Genomic DNA, 18,039 nt, shown 5'->3' with positions numbered 1-18,039 from the left:
GGCTATTCTAAATGACCTCATCTCCCCTTGCTAAAATTTTTAAAAACCTTGAACCCCCTAAATTCAGGGAGACAGCTTCTGGGCCACTAGGCCATCTGCTCTCCTACTAGGTGCCTAGTAATAAACTCTCTCTTTGAAACCCCAGTTAGGCAAAAAACCCATAGCCATTGTCAGATAACAACACTGTGAATGTAATTAATGTTATCTATGTTACCACAATAAATTTTCTTTAAAGCACATATTGTATGATTCTATTTATATAACATTCTCAAGATGACAGCCTTACAGTGTTGGGGAAGAGACTTGTGCTTTAGTCACCCCTAGTAAGGGAAAGGCGAAGGGGCAGGGAGAAGAGGAGTGGGTATGATTACACAGGAATAGCACCAGGGAGATCCTTGTGATAATGGAGATTGCAATGGAGATCACATGAATCTACTCATGATAAAATTATATAGAACTATACACACACACAAATGCATGTAAAACCAGTAAAATGTCAATAAGCTTTATGGATTGCACCAGTGTCAATTTCCTGGTTTGAGTACTGTGCTATAGATACATAAGATGTATATGCAAGACATTACCAAGGCCTAAGTCACAATCGACAGCACTGACATGCATATTATGGAAGTCCAGAAGGAGAAGAGAGAAAGGGGAAGAAGGAATATTCAAAGAAATAATGACAAACAACTTCCCAAACTTAGCAAAAGATGTGAATAGGGCATACAAGAAGCTCAAAGAACACCAAACAAGATAAACATGAAGAGAAGCACACACACCCTCATAGATTGGTTATACTATCAAATACAAAGGACAAAGAAAAATATAAAAATAAAAATAAATTAAAAATTAAAAAATAAAAAAGAAAGCAAATGCAAAGGACAAGGAAACATATCTGAATGTTGCAAGAGAAAAGCAATGTGTTACATACAAGGGAATCTCAATAAGAAGGTGGCAGTGGGATTGTAATACTTAAAGTGCTGAAGCAAAACAACTGGTACAAAATAGTCAAGAATTTTATATTCAGTGAGACTCTTTTCAAAATGAGGGAGAGATTAAGAAATTCCAAGATGAACAAAAGCTGCGGGAGTTCATCATCACTAAACCTTCTCAACTAGTAATGCTAAAGAGAGTTCTTCAGACTGAAAGGAAAGGACACTAGACAGTGGTTTAAAGCTGCATAAATAAAGAACTGCAGTAAAGGTAATCATCTGGGTAATTATAAATGCCAGTATTATTGTGTTGCATTGTCTGATTTATAACTCCACTTCTTACTTCTTCCAGATGCTAAAATGCAAATGCATAAAAAGTAATATAAATCTAGGTTTCTGGACATACAATGTACAAAGATATAAGTGGCATAACAAGTACAAAAAAATGGTGGGGAATAGAAGGGTACAGGAAAAGCATATGTACATGCTATTGAAGTTAAGTTGGTATTAGACCAAATAATTTTTTTTAATCAATTTTTAAAAATATTTAGGATGTTAAACTTTAACACTATGGCAACTACAAGGAAAAGAAAGAAAGAAAAAAAATATATATATATATATGTCCAGATAGAAATGAGAAGGTACTCTATATGGTACAACACAAGAAAGCAAATAAATATAAAAGTAGTTTTTAATGGAAGATAAGGGCAAAAAAGATAAAGGCAAAATGGCAGGAAAAAGTTTTGTTCTGACATTAAAAGTAAATGGAGACTTCTGGGAAGATGGTCGACTAGAGTGGCTCAAGATTAGCCATGCTCCAAGGAAAAGTTAGAGAAGAGATAGGAGGGCAACTGAAGCAGCGATTCAGGAGTGCAGCTGACCTGGGAGAGCCTTCTGCACCACATACAGCAAGTCGGGTTGTGGAGGCCGAAGAACCGAGAGGCAGAAGGCTGGAGACTGGAGCAGAGGCACGGAGCCCTCAGAACTGCACTGACTGGAGCCCAGGACTAGGAAGTAAGCCAGGCCACATTCCTTGTGCACCCTACCCTCACCAGTGCAGCCCGATCACCAGCGACTCACCCCACACCCCATGCACCTGAACCCCATCACCCTCTCCCATTCCCGCCGCTCCAGGTACCCACAGCCCACCAGCCCCCACTGCCTGTACCTGCCCCACACCCCCACCCCAAGTGCAGCCCAACCCACCTCTCCTGCACACCTCCCGAGGACTACCTCCCACTCCCTGTTCCCAGTAGGCTGTTGCCAATGCATAAAGGTTGCAGGCGCTAACCTCCATACCTAGGCTACCCTGCCCACTGCTCATAGTGTCTCACAGCCTCACACTGCCCTCCATGAACTCAGTGAATTCCTCTGCAGCACTCCCAGGCCCACGCACGAGCAAGGGCCCCCATTCACATCATGCATCTCTGGGAACCACACTTTACAGCAGTCCTACAACTGTGCATGCACACAACCTTTAGCCTCACTTCCCAGCTCTGAGAAAGTGTCGATCTGTGCAGCTGGGTCTCATGTGCTCCCAATCCATGAAGGCATAACACTGACTTGCTGCCACAGCTCTATGTGTGTGCAAAAAGGGGCCCCATGTCTTAGACTAGCATACACCAGGGTTACACCCCCCAGACCAGTGCACCCTCACAGCTACATCCCTGCCTGCTGGGCGCCCACGTTCACAAACATCAGCATAATATCCCCATCCTGCACCCATATCTGTCCTGAAACAAATCACCGTACTGAGTGCTCCACCCTGTGCCCTGCTCCCTGCTGTATAACCATCCCACAAATACAGGGCCTTAGATTTCTGAAAGAAATCAACTCCCAAAGTAAATCAATCAAGATATTTACATGCAATGAAGACAGCAGAAGATCACTGAGCATATCACCATGCAGACAGACATAGTCCTGCGTAAGGACCAAATTAAAACACCCGAGGAGACACAGACATTGGAACTAATCAAAGATGTTCATACAAATCTACTTAATAAAATAAGTGGAATAGCATAAAGGAGATAAAGAAGACAGCAGAAAGTCACAAAGAGGAATTAGAAACAACAAACAGAATAATAATGGAAATCACAGAGATTAAAGACTGTTGACTAAATAAAAAAACATACTAGAGGCACACAATACCAGGTTTGAAGAGACAGAAGAATAAGTGACAGAGAGGACAGAACAATTGATGTCAAAGACTCAAAATAACAGATGGCAAAAAAGATGGAAAAAATTGAATGAGAACTCAAGGAAATGATAGGTAAAACAAAGCACATAAATATAAGAATCACTGGTGTCCCAGAAGGCGAAGAGAGGAGTAAAGGGTTAGGAAGAGTCGTTGAGAATATAATGGGGGAAAACTTCCCAATCCTCATAAAACACATAAATATACAAGTCAAAAAACCCCAAAGAACTCCAAACAGAATAAATCCAAATAGGCCATCCCCAAGGCACATACTAATCAGTCTGTCAAATGTTGAAGAGAAGCAGAAAATCCTGAAAGCTGCAAGAGAAAAACAATCTACTACACATTAGGGAAATAAAATGAGACTGAGTTCAGGCTACTCAACTAGTACCCTGAAGGCGAGAAGGCAGTGGCATGATATATTCAAGCTCCTCAAAGAGAAAGACTTCCAGCCAAGAATTCTGTACCTAGCCAAACTGTCCTTCAAAATCAAGGGAGAGATTAAAGTTTTCACAGATAAAAAAGTTCTAGAAGAATTTGTTAACAAGACAATGGCCCTATAAAAAATGCTAAAAGGAGTTCTGCTGGCTGAAAAAAAAGACAGGAGAGGGAGGTCTGGAGGAGGGCACAGATTGAAGTTACTAAGGGTAACTGTTCTAGTTTGCTAGCTGATGGAATGCAATACACCAGAAATGGAATGGCTTTTAAGAAGGGGGAATTTAATGAGTTGCTAGTTTACAGTCCTAAGGCCGAGAAAATGTCCCAATTAGAAATGGCCAATCAAAGGCATCCAGGGAAAGATACCTTGGTTCAAGAAGGCCGATGAAGTTCAGGGTTTTTCTCTCAAGTGAGAAGGCACATGGTGAACACAGTCAGGGCTTCTCTCTCTCGGCTGGAAGGGTACATGGCAAATACAGCGTTATCTGCTAGCTTACTCTCCTGGCTTCTGGTTTCATGAAGCTCCCCGGGAGGCGTTTTCCTTCTTCATCTCCAATGGACTCTCCGCTTCATGGTGCTGCAGCATTCTCTGCTCTCTCCAAATCTCTTATTCTCCAAAATGTTTCCTCTTTTATAGAACTTCAGAAACTAATCAAGATCCACTCAAATGGGTGGAGACAAGTCATCCCCTAATCCAGTTTAACAACCATTCTTAACTAAATCACATCAACCAGGGAGATGATCTCATTACAGTTTCAAATATACAGTACTGAATAGGGATTATTCTACCTTTATGAAATGCAATTTATATTAAAACATGGCTTTTCTTAGGGGGCATACTTCCTTTCAAACCAGCACAGTAACTTAAAGAATGCAAAGAGAAACAGGGAAAATAACATATAGACCTGATAAATAAAATAAAAAAGGTAAGATAGTGGAATTAAGAAATGTTTTTTCAGTAATAACTTTGAACATTGACAGACTAAACTTATCAATTAAAAGATACAGATTGGCAGAATGGATTAAGAAACATAATCCAGCTATAGGCTGCTTACAAGTGACTCATTTTAGACACAGGATACAAATAGATTGAAAGTAAAAGGATGGAAAAAGATCTTACACTCAAGTTGCAACCAAAAGAAAGCAGGAGTAGTTTTACTAATTTTGGACAAAACAGAACAGGAGTAGCTATACTGATATTGGACAAAATAGACTTTAAAAGTAAAGACATCATAAGAGGCAAGGAAGGACACTATATACTAATTAATTCTCATTCAATTTTTTCCATCTTTTTTGCCATTTGCTATTTTGAGTCAATTCAGCAAGAAGATACCACAATCATAAATGTTTATGCTCCCAATCAAGGAGCTCCAAAGTACATGAGACAGACGTTGGTAAAACTGAAGGGAATGATATATGTTTCAACAACAATAGTAGGAGACTTCTACACCACTATCCTCTACAGACAGAACAACCAAACAGAAGATCAACAAGGAAATAGAGAAGTTAACTAACTTTACAAATGAATTAGACCTAATGGATATATATATATATGTCATTGCACCCCAAAGCACAAGGTTATACATTCTTCTCAAGTGCTCACGGAACATTCTCCAGGATAGATGATAAACCGGGGCACATAACAGGTCTTTATAAATTTAAAAACACTAAAATTGTTCAAAGCAGTTTCTCTGATAACAATGGGATGAAACTGGATTTAAATAACCACCAAAGAACAAGAACATTCACAAATATACGGAGATTAAAAAACACACTCTTAAACAACCAATGGGTCAATGAAAAAATTGCTAGAGAAATCAGTAGCTCGCTGGAGATGAATGAAAATGAGAATGCAACTTATCAGAACTTATGGGATGCGGCAAAGGCTGTGCTGAAAGGGAAATCTATTGCCTTAAATGCCTATATTAAAACACAAGAAAGAGCAAACATCAAGGACTTAACAGCAAACCTGGAGAAACCTGAGAAAGAACAGCAAACTAACCCAAAAGCTAAGAAGGGAACAGAAATAACAAGGATTAAAACAGAGATCAATGAATGGGAGAACAAAAGAACAATAGAAAGAATCAATAAAACCAAAAGTTGGTTCTTTGAGAAAATCAATAAAATTGATGGGCCACTAGTAAGACTGACAAAGAAGGATGCAAATAAATGAAATCAGAAATGAGAAGGGGTGCTTTACCACAGACCCTAAAGAAATAAAAGAAATCATAAAAGGATACTATGAAAAGTATACACCAACAAATTAGACAACTTAGATGAAATGTACAAATTCCTGGAGACACACAAACAAGCTACACTGACTCAGGAAGAAACAGAAGATCTCAACAAACCAATCACAAGTAAAGAAATTCAATCAGTCATCAAAAATCTTGCTACAAAGAAAAGCCCAGGGCAGGATGGCTTCACAGGGGAATTTTATCAAACATTACAGAAAGAGGTAACACTAATCCTGCTTAAACTTTTCAAAAAAACTGAGGAAAAAGGAATACTACCTAACTCATTTTATAAAGCTAATATCATTTTAATACCAAAACCGGGTAAGGATGCTATACAAAAAGGAAAACTACAGGCCAATATTCCTATTGAACACAGATGTAAAAATTCATGGCAAAATACTAGCAAATCGAATCCAACAGCACATTAAAAGAATTATACACCATGACAAAGGGAGATTTATACCAGGAATGCAAGGATGGTTCAACACAAGAAAATTAATATAATAGAGCACATTAACATTAACAAATCAAAAGGGAAAAATCAAATGATCATCTCAATTGATGCTGAAAAATATTCAACAAAATTCAGCATCTTTTTTTGGTAAAAACACTACAGAAGATAGGAATCAAAAATAACTACCACAATATGATAAAGGGAATATATGCAAAACCGATAGCCAGCATCATACTCAATGGAGAGTGACTGAAAACCTTCCTCCTAAGATCAGGACCAAGACAAGGATGCCCACTCTCCCCACTATTATTCAACATTGTGCTAGAAGTTCTAGCTAGAGCAATCAGGAAGGACAAAGAACTAAAACGCATCCAGACAAGAAAGGAAGAAGTAAAACTCTCATTATTTGCAGATGATATGATATGATACTATACTCGGAAGATCCTGAGAAATCTACAGCAAAGTTACTTGAGTTAATAAACAAATCCAGCAAGGTGGCGGGATATACAATTAATGTGCAAAAATCAGTAACATTTCTATATATAAGCAATGACCTTGCTGAGGAGTCAGTTAAGGAAAAAATTCCATTCAAAACAGCAACTAAAAGAATCAAGTACTTAGGAATGAACATAAACTAGGGATGTAAAGGACTTGTACACAGAAAACTACATAACATTGCTAAAAGAAATCAAAGAAGATCTAAATAGGTCCCTATTTAGATATAGGAAGCAGACATTCCCTGCTTATGGACAGAAAGGCTAAATATAGTTAGCCTTTCTGTCAATTCTCCCCAAAGTGATCTACAGATTCAACACAGTACCAATCAAACTTCAAACAACCCACTTTGAAGATTTGGAAAAGCTAACTACAAGATTCATCTGGAAGGAAAAAAGACCCCGAATAGCTAAAAGCATCCTAAGAAAAGAAACAAAGCGGGAGGATTAACACTCCCTGACTTTAAAACCTATTATAAAGCCACAGTGGTCAAAACAGCACAGTACTGGCTCAAGGACAGAAGCATTCACCAAAGGAATCAAATTGAGAATGCAGAAATAGACCACCAAATCTATGGTCAACTGATTTTTGACAAGGCCCCCAAATTCTCTGAATTGGGAAAAAATAGTCTTTTCAATAATTGGGCATGGAAAAACTGGATATCAAATAGCCAAGATGAAATAGGGCCCCTATCTTACACCCTACACAAATATCAATTCCAAGTGGATCAAACACCCAAATATAAGAACTACCACCATAAAGCTTCTAGAAGAAAACGTAGAGAAACATCTTCAAGACTTAGCAATCGGAGGTAGCTCCCTAAACTTTACACCCCAAGCACAAGCAACAAAAGAATAAATAGATAAATGGGAACTCCTCAAAATCAAATGCTTCTGCACCTCAAAAAAAAACTTTGTCAAAAAGTGAAGAGGCACCGAACTCAATGGGAGAATATATCTGGAATGCACATATCAAACAAAGGTTTTGATTTCCTGAATATAGAAAGAAATCATACAACTCAAGTGCAAAAGAACAAACAATCCAATTATAAAATGGGCTTAAGATATGAATAGGTATTTTTCTGAAGAGCAAGTACAGATGACTCAAAAGCACATGAAGAGATGCTCACTTTCACTGGCTATAAGGAAAATGCACATCAAGACTACAAAGAGACACCGCCTCACACCTATAAGAATGGTGGCTATTAAACAAACAGGAAACTATATATGTTGGAGAGGCTGTGAGAAAATGGGACACTTATGCACTGCTGTTGGGAATTTATAATGGCACAGCTACTGTGGAAGACTGTTTGGCAGTTCCTTAGGAAACTAAATATCGAGTTGCCCTATGACCCAGCAATGGCACTACCTGGTATATACCCAGAAGAGCTGAAGGCAATGACACAGACATATGCACACCAATGTTCATGCAGCATTATTCATAATCACCAAAAGATGGAAACAAACCAAATACCCATCAACAGACGAGTGAATCAACAAAATGTGCTATATACATATGATGGAACATTATGCAGCAGTGATACAAAATGACGTCCTTAAACACATGATAAGATGGAAGAGCCTTGAGGACATACTGCTGAGTGAAGTTAGCCAGACACAAAAGGGCAGATACTGTATGATTCCACTTTTATGAACAGCATAAAGGTATACTCAGAGGCTTATAATACAGAATATAGGGGACTTAGAAATACACAGAAGCTAGGGATGGGTGAACCATTAGCTAATGAGGCTTAACTCCAATGTAAGGGAATAGATAGGAGTGAAGGTGATCCTTGTACAGACCTATGCGTCCCAGTGACTCACTAGAAATATGAATGAGTTCTCATAAGAATTACTTCAAAGATATGATTCTGGTATAAACAGTTTTAAGTCCAGGGGACAGGGGAAAACTGTTATTGCATGTTATGAGCTATATTCAAAAGAAAACCATCATCATTAATACAGCAACAGCAGACATAAATAATGGGGTGACAGACAAGAGTTAAGAGGAGACCTAGATTTCCTATTTGGTGAGGGTGTGTTTATTGGTTTTTTTGTCTCTTGAGAACAATAAAATTATCTAAAATTGAGAATGTTGATGGATTGTGGACTTTGGGCCCTCTACATGATGCCTGATGAATGTAGGTGGCTGAAGGATGCACTGACAGAGAAGTAGATTGGCGAACAATGGTGTATACTTATGAACGAAGGTTGTGCTGCTACAAAAAGAAACAATGTCGTGAGGCATGCAATGATGTGAATGAACATGTGGGACATTCAGTGAGACAAAATAAGCCAAAAACAAAAAAACAACAGTAGTATGGTCACCTTTAGAAAATGCTTATAAGAAAACAGCGGCCTGGATTGCAAGTTTTTGGAGCAGACATGTTAAGTCCAGAGTAGTGATTATTATTTCCGGATTTTGAGAGGCTGTTTTATATATATAACCTGATACTTACAGATGAGAATGAAGCTGAATAAGTTGGGGTTAAAGTAATTCAGAACATAGGGTAAGGAAGACAGTATCTGTATTTTAGAACCACACATACTCTTTGAGGCCAAAGGAAGTAAGGTTTATTTGATCTGGTTCTGAAATTTTCTGTAGTGCATAATCTAATTCAACTTATCTGTATAGCTCATTTGAACAACTGAAACACAGGAAACACAAAATAAGAAAGAGGTTCTTTAATCCTGTGTAGATTATTGCAATACCTGGAAACATCCTAGAGTACATTAAGCAGATAATCAAAAAAGTCCCCTGAGGGAGGGGAGAAAGAATACGAAACTATTAAACCTTACCATCAGGGAATCCCAATACTCTGTCAAATTTTACGGATACCCAAATCAATACGCCATGTCCTCGATCATGAGGCTTACTCTTTGTGCAGGATATATAGGTAGCGGAGAAGCTTAGACTACTTATAGGCATGCCTAAGAGTTACTTCTGGAGGACCTCTGTTGTTGCTCAGATGTGGACTCAGTCTCTCTAAGCCCAACTCTGCAAGTGAAATCATTGCCCACCCACCTACGTGGGACATGACATTCAGGTGAAGAACTCCCTGGCAACGTGGGAGAGGACGTCCAGAAATGAATCCAGACCTGGCACTATAGGATGAATAATTCCATCCTGACTAAAAGGGGGAAAAGAAGTGTTATTAATAAAGTATCAGTGGTAGAGAGAGTTCAAATAGAGTGGAGGGGCTAGTTCTGATGCAAGCTTCAGGTAGATCTTGCTATCTATCATAACCTGCCAACCCCCAACCAGGACCATTCCAGCCAGTCTTAAACACCACCTAGGGCAATATATAAGATTCCACAATGGTTCCAGGCATTAGAGTAACTTTCCAGAAACCTACAACCTCCAGATGGGTCCCTGGTCAAGTTAAGTCCTGTAGCCTAGCCAAGCCTCTCCAGAACATCAGATATTTCCATCTCTCTACCCCATATTAGAGACAGACCCTTCCAATAGCAAAAATTTAGAACTGCCATAGCCCAAACTACTGCAAAGAGAGGTATGGAAAGATCAAAGGTGACGGTGGAATTATACATAGAAAACAGGACTTAACAAATGAATATGAATGCTGAATCATTAAATTGATATCTCTTTTAGCCTCCAGTATTTTACAGCAGCTAGAAGTAAAAACCTAAAATTGTGAAACAGTAACCCATGTCAAAGTCTGAAATATGTTCTACAACTAATTGTAGTGCTGTGCTTTAAAACTTATTGCTTTTTTGTATATATGTTATTGTTTACAAATAAAGAAGGAAAAAAAGTTGATCGCAATAATAAAAAAGTACTTAAGCCCTCTAGCTTCCTATGCTCTGGAGCAGCTAGAATGAAAAATATGAGAGGATTGTATGGCAGCCCATGACAAACTCTGGGATCTACCCTGTCACGACTTGTTGAAGAGTGTTCTGAAAACTATTGCTTTTTTATTTCTTTGCTTTGTATATATGTTATACTATACAATAAAAAAGTTAAAAAAAAATGTAATGGATAAATAAATTGTATATTCCTACAATGGAATTCTATACAACAGTGAAAGCAAATGAACTAAAGCTTCATGTAAAAGAAAAAAAAAAAGTAAATGGATTAACCACTCCATTGCAGAACCTGGCAGAATTGATTAAAAAGGCATGACCGGGGCGGAGGGACACTGGCTCAGCAGGCAGAGTTCTTGCCTGCCATGCCAGAGACCCAGGTTTGATTTCCTGTGCCTGCCCATGCAAAAAAAAAAAAAAAAAAGTTAAAAAAGCATGACCCAACTGTATGCTGTCTGCAAAAGACTCATCTTAAAGTCAAAGATACTAGTAGCTTGATAATGAAAGGAAGGAAAAAATATACAATGCAAGTAGTAAGCAAAACAAAGGTGTAATGGCTATACTAGTAACAGATAAAATAGATTTTAAGTAAAAAATTTTATGAGAGACAAAGATGGTCACTGCATACTGCTGGAGAGGACAATGCAACAGGAAGATGTAACAATTATAAATATATAAACACCCAAAATATATGAAGCAAATACTGACAAATTTGAAGGGAGAAATTGTTGGTTCTACATTATAGTAAGAGACTTTAACACACCACTCTCAATAATGGTCACAACATCTAGTCCGAAGATCAATAAGGAAGTACAGGACTTGAATGATACACTAAGTCAACTAGACCTAACAGACTGCACCCAAAGAACACAGAATACACATTCTTCTCAAGTGCACATGGATCATTCTCCAAGATGGACCAGATGTTGGGTCACAAAATAAGTCTTAATAAATTACAAAAAACTGAAATCATACAATGTATATTCACCTACTACCACAAAATGAAGCTAAAAATCAGTAACAGAGGGAGAAAAGAAAATTCGCAAAAACATGTAAATTAAACAACATGCTCTGAAACAATCAATGAGTTAAAGAGGAAATCGAAAACAAAACAAGAAAATATCTTGAGTCATATGGAAATGAAAATATAGCACACCAAAACTTATGGATTCAGCAAAGGTGGTAGTGAGAGGGAAATTTATAGCTCTAAATGCTTACATTAAAAAAGAAGAAAGACTTCAAATCAGAGATCTAATCTCAAAACTGGAAGAACAAGAAAAAAAAGAGCAAAATGAATTCAAGATGAGAAGGAAGGAAGGAATAAAGATTAGAGGAGAAAGAAATGAAATAGGAAAAAAAAAAGTTAAAAACATTAGAGAAAAGCAACAAAACCAAAGGTTAATTCTTTGAAAAGATCAACAAAATTGATAAACCTTTAACTAGTCTGCCAACGAATAAAAGAGAGACTACAAATAAAAAAAATCAGAAATGAAAAGGGGGACATTACTACTGACCCCATTGAAATAAAAAGAACTATAAGAGGATACTATGAGCAACTGCATGCCAGTAAATTAGATAACCTAGATGTAATGGACAAATACTTAGAAACTCACAAACTGACTCAAGAAGAAATAGACGGTCTCAACAAACCAATTGTTAGTAAAGAGACTGACTCAGTAAATAAAAACCTTTCAACACAAGACCAGATGGCTTCATGGTGCAATTCTACCAAACAGTCCAAGAGTTAAATCCAATTCTGCTCAAATTATATCCAATTCTGCTCAAATTCTTCCCAAAAATTGAAGAGGAAGGAACACTCCGAAACTCATTCTACAAGGCAAACATCACCCTCATAACAAAGCCAGATAAAGATACCACAAGAAAAAGAAAACTACAGACCAATATTTCTTATGAATATAGATGCAAAAACCCTCAAAAAAATTATAAGCAAGCCAAATGCAACAGCACATTAAAAGAATTATATACCATGATCAAGTGGGATTTATACCTTGTATGAAAGGTTGGTTAAAGACAATGAAATCAATTAATGTAATACACCACATTAATAGAATGAAGGAAAACAAAAAACATGATCATCTCAACCTATGCATAAAAGGCAATTGACAAAATACACGCCCTTTTCTGATAAAAAGTTAGAACAATAGAAATAGAAAGAAACTTCCTCAACATGAAAAGCTCATAGCTAAAATCACAATTAACAGTGAAAGACTGAAAGCTTTCCCTCAAAGATCAAGAACAAGACAAGGATACCCTCTGTCAGCATCATTATTTTACAATGTACAGAGAGTTCCTGCTAGAGTGACTAGACAAGAAAAAGAAATAAAACAAATTGGAATAAAACAAATTGGAATAAAACAAATCCAAATTGGAAAGGAAGAAGTAAAACTTTTCCTACCTTCAGACGATACAATCCTATATATCATCCTGAAAAATTCACAACAAAGCTCCTAGCTTTACTGAATTCAGGAAAGTGGTAGGTACAAGATCAACACCCCTAAATCAGTGGTATTTCTATATACAAGCAATGAGCAATCAGAAGAAGAAATCACGCCCAAAACAAACAAACAAAAAAAAAAACCTACATTCATAATAGTAACCAGAAGAATCAAATATCTATGAAAAAATTTAACCAAGGATGTATAGGACTTGTCAATAGAAAACTTACAAAACGTTGTTAAATGAAATTAAAGAAGACCTAAGGAAATGGAAGGATATTCCATGCTCATGGATTGGAAGACTATCACTAAGATGTCAACGTTACCCAAAACAATTTATAGATTCAATACATTCCCAATCAAAATTCCAACAACCTTCTTTGCAGAAATGGAAAAACTAATCATCAAATATATAGAAAAGGGTAAGAGACCCTGAATAGCTATTTTGAAAAGAAGAATGAAGTTAGAGGACTTACACTTTCTGATCTTAAAACTTATTACAAAGCCATAGTAATCAAAACACCATGGTATTGGCAAAGAAAAACATATAGACAAATGGGCTATAACTGAGAACTTAGAAATCAACACTCACACTTATAACCAACTAATTTTTGACAAGGTGGCAAACAGCACTCAATTGGGAAAGCATAGTCTCCTTCTAAAGAAACTATTTTTCTAAATCTAAAAAACTGGATTTCCATTTGTGGGGGTGGGGTGGGGAAGGAGGACTCTACTTCACACCATATACAAAAATCAACTCACAATGGATCAAACACCTAAATATAAGAGCTAGAACTACCAATTCCTAGAAGAAAATAGAAGGAAGCATCTTCAGGACCTAGTGTTAGGCAACGGCTTCTTCGACTTTACACCAAAAGCACAAGCAAGAAAAGGAAAAACAGTTAAAAGGAACCACATCAAAATAAACTTTTGCTCCTCAAAGGACATTATCATGAAAGCAAAAAGACAACCTACAGGTGAGTCTGTGGTGGCAATAACTGGTCTCCAGCACCATAGCAACTTCAGGAGCAAGGAGTGTGCCATGCCCTTTACCCTCAAGTACTGAGTCTTCCTCAAAAATGAAGGACAATATATATCTCCATCTCATGATATTCCAAATTATGCAGATAAGGATGTGTTCCACATGGTAGTTAAGAACCATGCTGGTCTAATACAAAAATGAAGATTGCTACAAAAGACCCCTTAAACCCAATTAAACAGGATGTGAAAAAAGGGAAAACTCTGTTACATTGCAAATGTGTTCCCTTATAAAGGATGTATCTGGAACTATGGTGTTATCTCTCAGACTTGGGAAGACCTAGGACACAATGACAGACACTGGTTGTAATGGGGACAATGACCCAATTGATATATATAAAATTGGAAGCAAGCTATGTATGTGCAAGAGGTGAAATAACTGGGGTTAAAGTTTTGGGTACTGGCAATGACTGATGAAGGGGTAACCAACTGGAAAGTCATTGCCATTAATGTGGATGATCCTGATGCAGTCAATTATAATTATATTAATTATGTCAAATGGCTGAAACCTGGCTATTTAAAAGCCACTATGGACCTGTTTAGAAGGCACAAGATTCCTGTTGGAAAACCAGAGAATGAATTTGCTTTCAATATACAATTTAAAGATAAGTACAGATATTTGCACACCAATGTTCATAGCAGCACTATTCACAATTGCCAAAATATGGACGTAACCTAAGTGTCCATCAACCAATGAATGGATGAATAAATGTGGTATATACATACAATGGAATATTATTCAGCAATAAAAAGGACTGAAGTCTTGAAACATGAGACAACGTGGATGAACCTTGAAGACATATTGAGAGAAATAAGACAGACACAAAAGAACAAATATTGTATGATCTCACTGATTTGAAACAATTAGAATAAGCAAACTCAAAGAGTCATAATTTAGAATATAGCTTACCAGGGGACAGGTTGGAGATAGGAAATGGGAAGTTAAGGCTTAAAAAGTACAGGAATTCTATTCAATACGATGGAAATGTTTTGGTAATGGGTGGTAATTATGGTAGCACAACATTGTGAACATAATTAACAGCACTGAAATATATACCTGAATGTGATTAAAAGGGGAAATGTAACATTGTATGTTTGGTATTTTTTAAATTTTAAAATAACCCACTGAATTACAGTACACAAGGAACCTTAAGTTAAACCATGGACTTTAATTAGCAGTACAATTGTAAAAATTTCCTATCATCAATTTTAACAAATGTTCCACAGCAATAAAAGACATTGTTGGTAGGGTAGTATATGGGAATCTAGTATTTTATGCCTGATTGTTCTGTAAACCTACAATTTCTCTAATAAAGAAAAGAAAGATGCTCTCAGCAGGGTTAATTTAGAGTGGAGGGTACACAGGATCTCTCAGTACTATTTTTTGTGACTTCAAATAATTCTATCTCAAAATTAAAAGTTTTTCTAAAAATTACTGTGGTCTTGTGTACAAAATCCCCAAAACTGATATACCCTTTTTCTCCTTTTCAACTCTCTCCCTGTGAAGTCTAGGACAGGTTTTCTTGTATTCAGCTCAACTCCAAACATCACACTTTCAGTCAAGGTTTCACAGGACAATCAGAATGTCTGAGAAAGTCCCTGCTTCCTCCGTACCTTCATCCCCAACCCCTTTCGGCATAGAAACAACTCCTAGACACTGAGTGGGAATTCAGCCCACAAGCAGCCAAGATTATCAAGTACAGTAACCTCAAAACAGTTTTTCATTGGGATTTTGGATTGTTCCCCTAACAAAAAGAGAAGGGCTTTCTAACAATTATTTAAAACTCAAGGGAATGTTAAAATATTCTCAAACAGTAATTTAGATTGGCGTAAACCAGATTTTCAAAGCACAGCGTCTGTATTTAGTTAGATGTCTCTGGTAACTGTGATGTGAAAGCTAGATGTTCAGGTAGTAGTCATTAGAAGCACCCCATGACTAAGCAGCAACATGGCCTTTATTAATCACTGTATCTGGTATCTGCCAACTGGGAGAAAAATAATCTTCCAGCAGCCCATTTTTAAAGGCTAACAATTTAGCTGAATGAAGACACTTCAGCACATTTAAATTACATCAAGATGGAGATACCAACTACAAACAAATATTTAATCCCAAATAGCATTTTAAACAAGATAATTCTCTGCACTGCTCTCAAGGGAAGGTTCATAATGTCCTCTCGGCAGTCTGCTCAGTAATAAAATCATATAAAGTAAGAATCCTCTCAGTAATTAGGCAACTGATTAACTATATCAATAATCTGTTATCCATACGTGCATTTATCACTTCAATAATGACCTACAGAGAAACAAACACCAGGCAAGCTCATGAACTACTGCATTCTTCACAATTAACTTTTCTCCAAAAAGATGACTGAGCTGTGGTCATTGCCCTCAAGATGCTTACTGGTGAATAAAAGGCACAGCACCCTGAGAAGTAATCATAACGTATTCCAGTAGCCTTGATTTTTGAAGCCAACTGTATAACTATATAGTTTTTACAATGTGACCACGTGATTGTGAAAACCTTGTGGCTGATCCTCCCTTTACCCAAACTATGGACAGTTGAGTAAAAAAAATAAGGACAGATATATATATATATATATATATATATATATATATATATATATATATATATATATATATAAAATCACAGGGGAGAGGGGATGGGATAAAAAAAAATTGGGTAGAATATAATACTAGTGGTCAGTGAGAGGGAGGAGTAAGGGGTATGAGATGTACAAGTGTTTTCTTTATTTCTTTTTCTGGAGTGATGCAAATGTTCTAAAAATGATAATGGTGATGATACACAGCTATATGATGATATTGTGAGCCACTGATTATATACTTTGGATGGACTGTATGGTGTGTGAAGATATCTCATTAAAAATATGTATTTGTCATAGTACATGTAATCCAAAATGCAGCTATTCATAACTACTAATGGATTTGCCATTGATATTGTCATACATTAAGGAGCTCATAATAACAAATGGGGATGATCTCATATCCCTTAAACATAGATCATTCTACAGCAGAACTTAAAATTTTTTCTCATATAGAGATTATAACCTATTTAAAGTGAGAAATGACCTAAATCAATATTATCAACCTAAATCAATATTACATAAACATAAAAACTAAATTTTGCTTGTTATATTAGGTTGTATTCTTTCCTTTCGATATTGATTTTTTTCCTTTGTTACTTTCATGTGACAAGCATTTGCATATAAACAAGAAGAGCACTAAAAGAAGCTATATACCTCAGAGCAAAGAATATGGGAAATTTTAAAGACACAAGTAAATCAAGATAAAATCAGCATCCCTTAAGACTGTCATAAGGAAAGTGTTTACAACACTCATTTACATGTCACCATGTTGTAGGACAGTGAAAAGAATCAGAACTATCATCTACCCCCTTCCCCACTGAGACAAAGATAGACAGAGGAAGAAAATCTTGAGAGAAGGAGCACATTTCTGATGACAGATGGCAGAAAGGGTTTTGGATTCCCTTTACTTCAGAGATTACTTGAATAGATGTAGTTTTGATATTAATAGAAATACTGACTGTATTTCAAAAACTGAAGGAAGATTCATTTATTCAACAAGCATATGTTGAGCATTTACTATATGCACAGATAATAATGCTACACTCTTGGAAGAGCTTATAAACCAGGTGAGGAGGTGAAACTTCACCACTAAATATTTTTAACAATTAAGGTGGTGATTAACTGAAAAATGGAACAAAGGGCTAGAATTGGATGGCCGTGAGAAATGAGTTGGGAAGGGCAGGCTGGAACTCCCAAATTAGCTGATAAAGGAGACTTATACTTTGCCCTGAAAATTGTGAGCACTCAAAAAATTCTTAAGCTACAGAACAGGAAAGAAACATGATTCTAAATTGTGGTAAGATATAAAAATAAAAAATGCATTCAAGCGGGATGTTATACATAAATTTTCTCAATATAGCAATAAAAGAT

At 36.7% G+C, this 18,039-nt stretch overlaps 1 protein-coding gene and 1 pseudogene across 3 annotated transcripts in view; one reads left to right on the top strand and one right to left on the bottom strand.

The window, feature by feature from the left end:
• The window catches only part of USP6NL (USP6 N-terminal like), a 261,997-nt gene that overhangs the window by 151,718 nt on the left and 92,240 nt on the right, over window positions 1-18,039 (bottom strand). The gene's annotated exons all lie outside the window — the stretch shown is intronic.
• On the top strand, window positions 1,745-14,744 carry LOC143689653 (inorganic pyrophosphatase pseudogene; annotated as a pseudogene).

Source organism: Tamandua tetradactyla, chromosome 7, assembly GCF_023851605.1.
Source record: "Tamandua tetradactyla isolate mTamTet1 chromosome 7, mTamTet1.pri, whole genome shotgun sequence".
NCBI lineage: Eukaryota > Metazoa > Chordata > Mammalia > Pilosa > Myrmecophagidae > Tamandua > Tamandua tetradactyla.
Note: the sequence above shows the minus strand (reverse complement) of the source record. Positions and strands in the feature narration are given on the sequence as shown.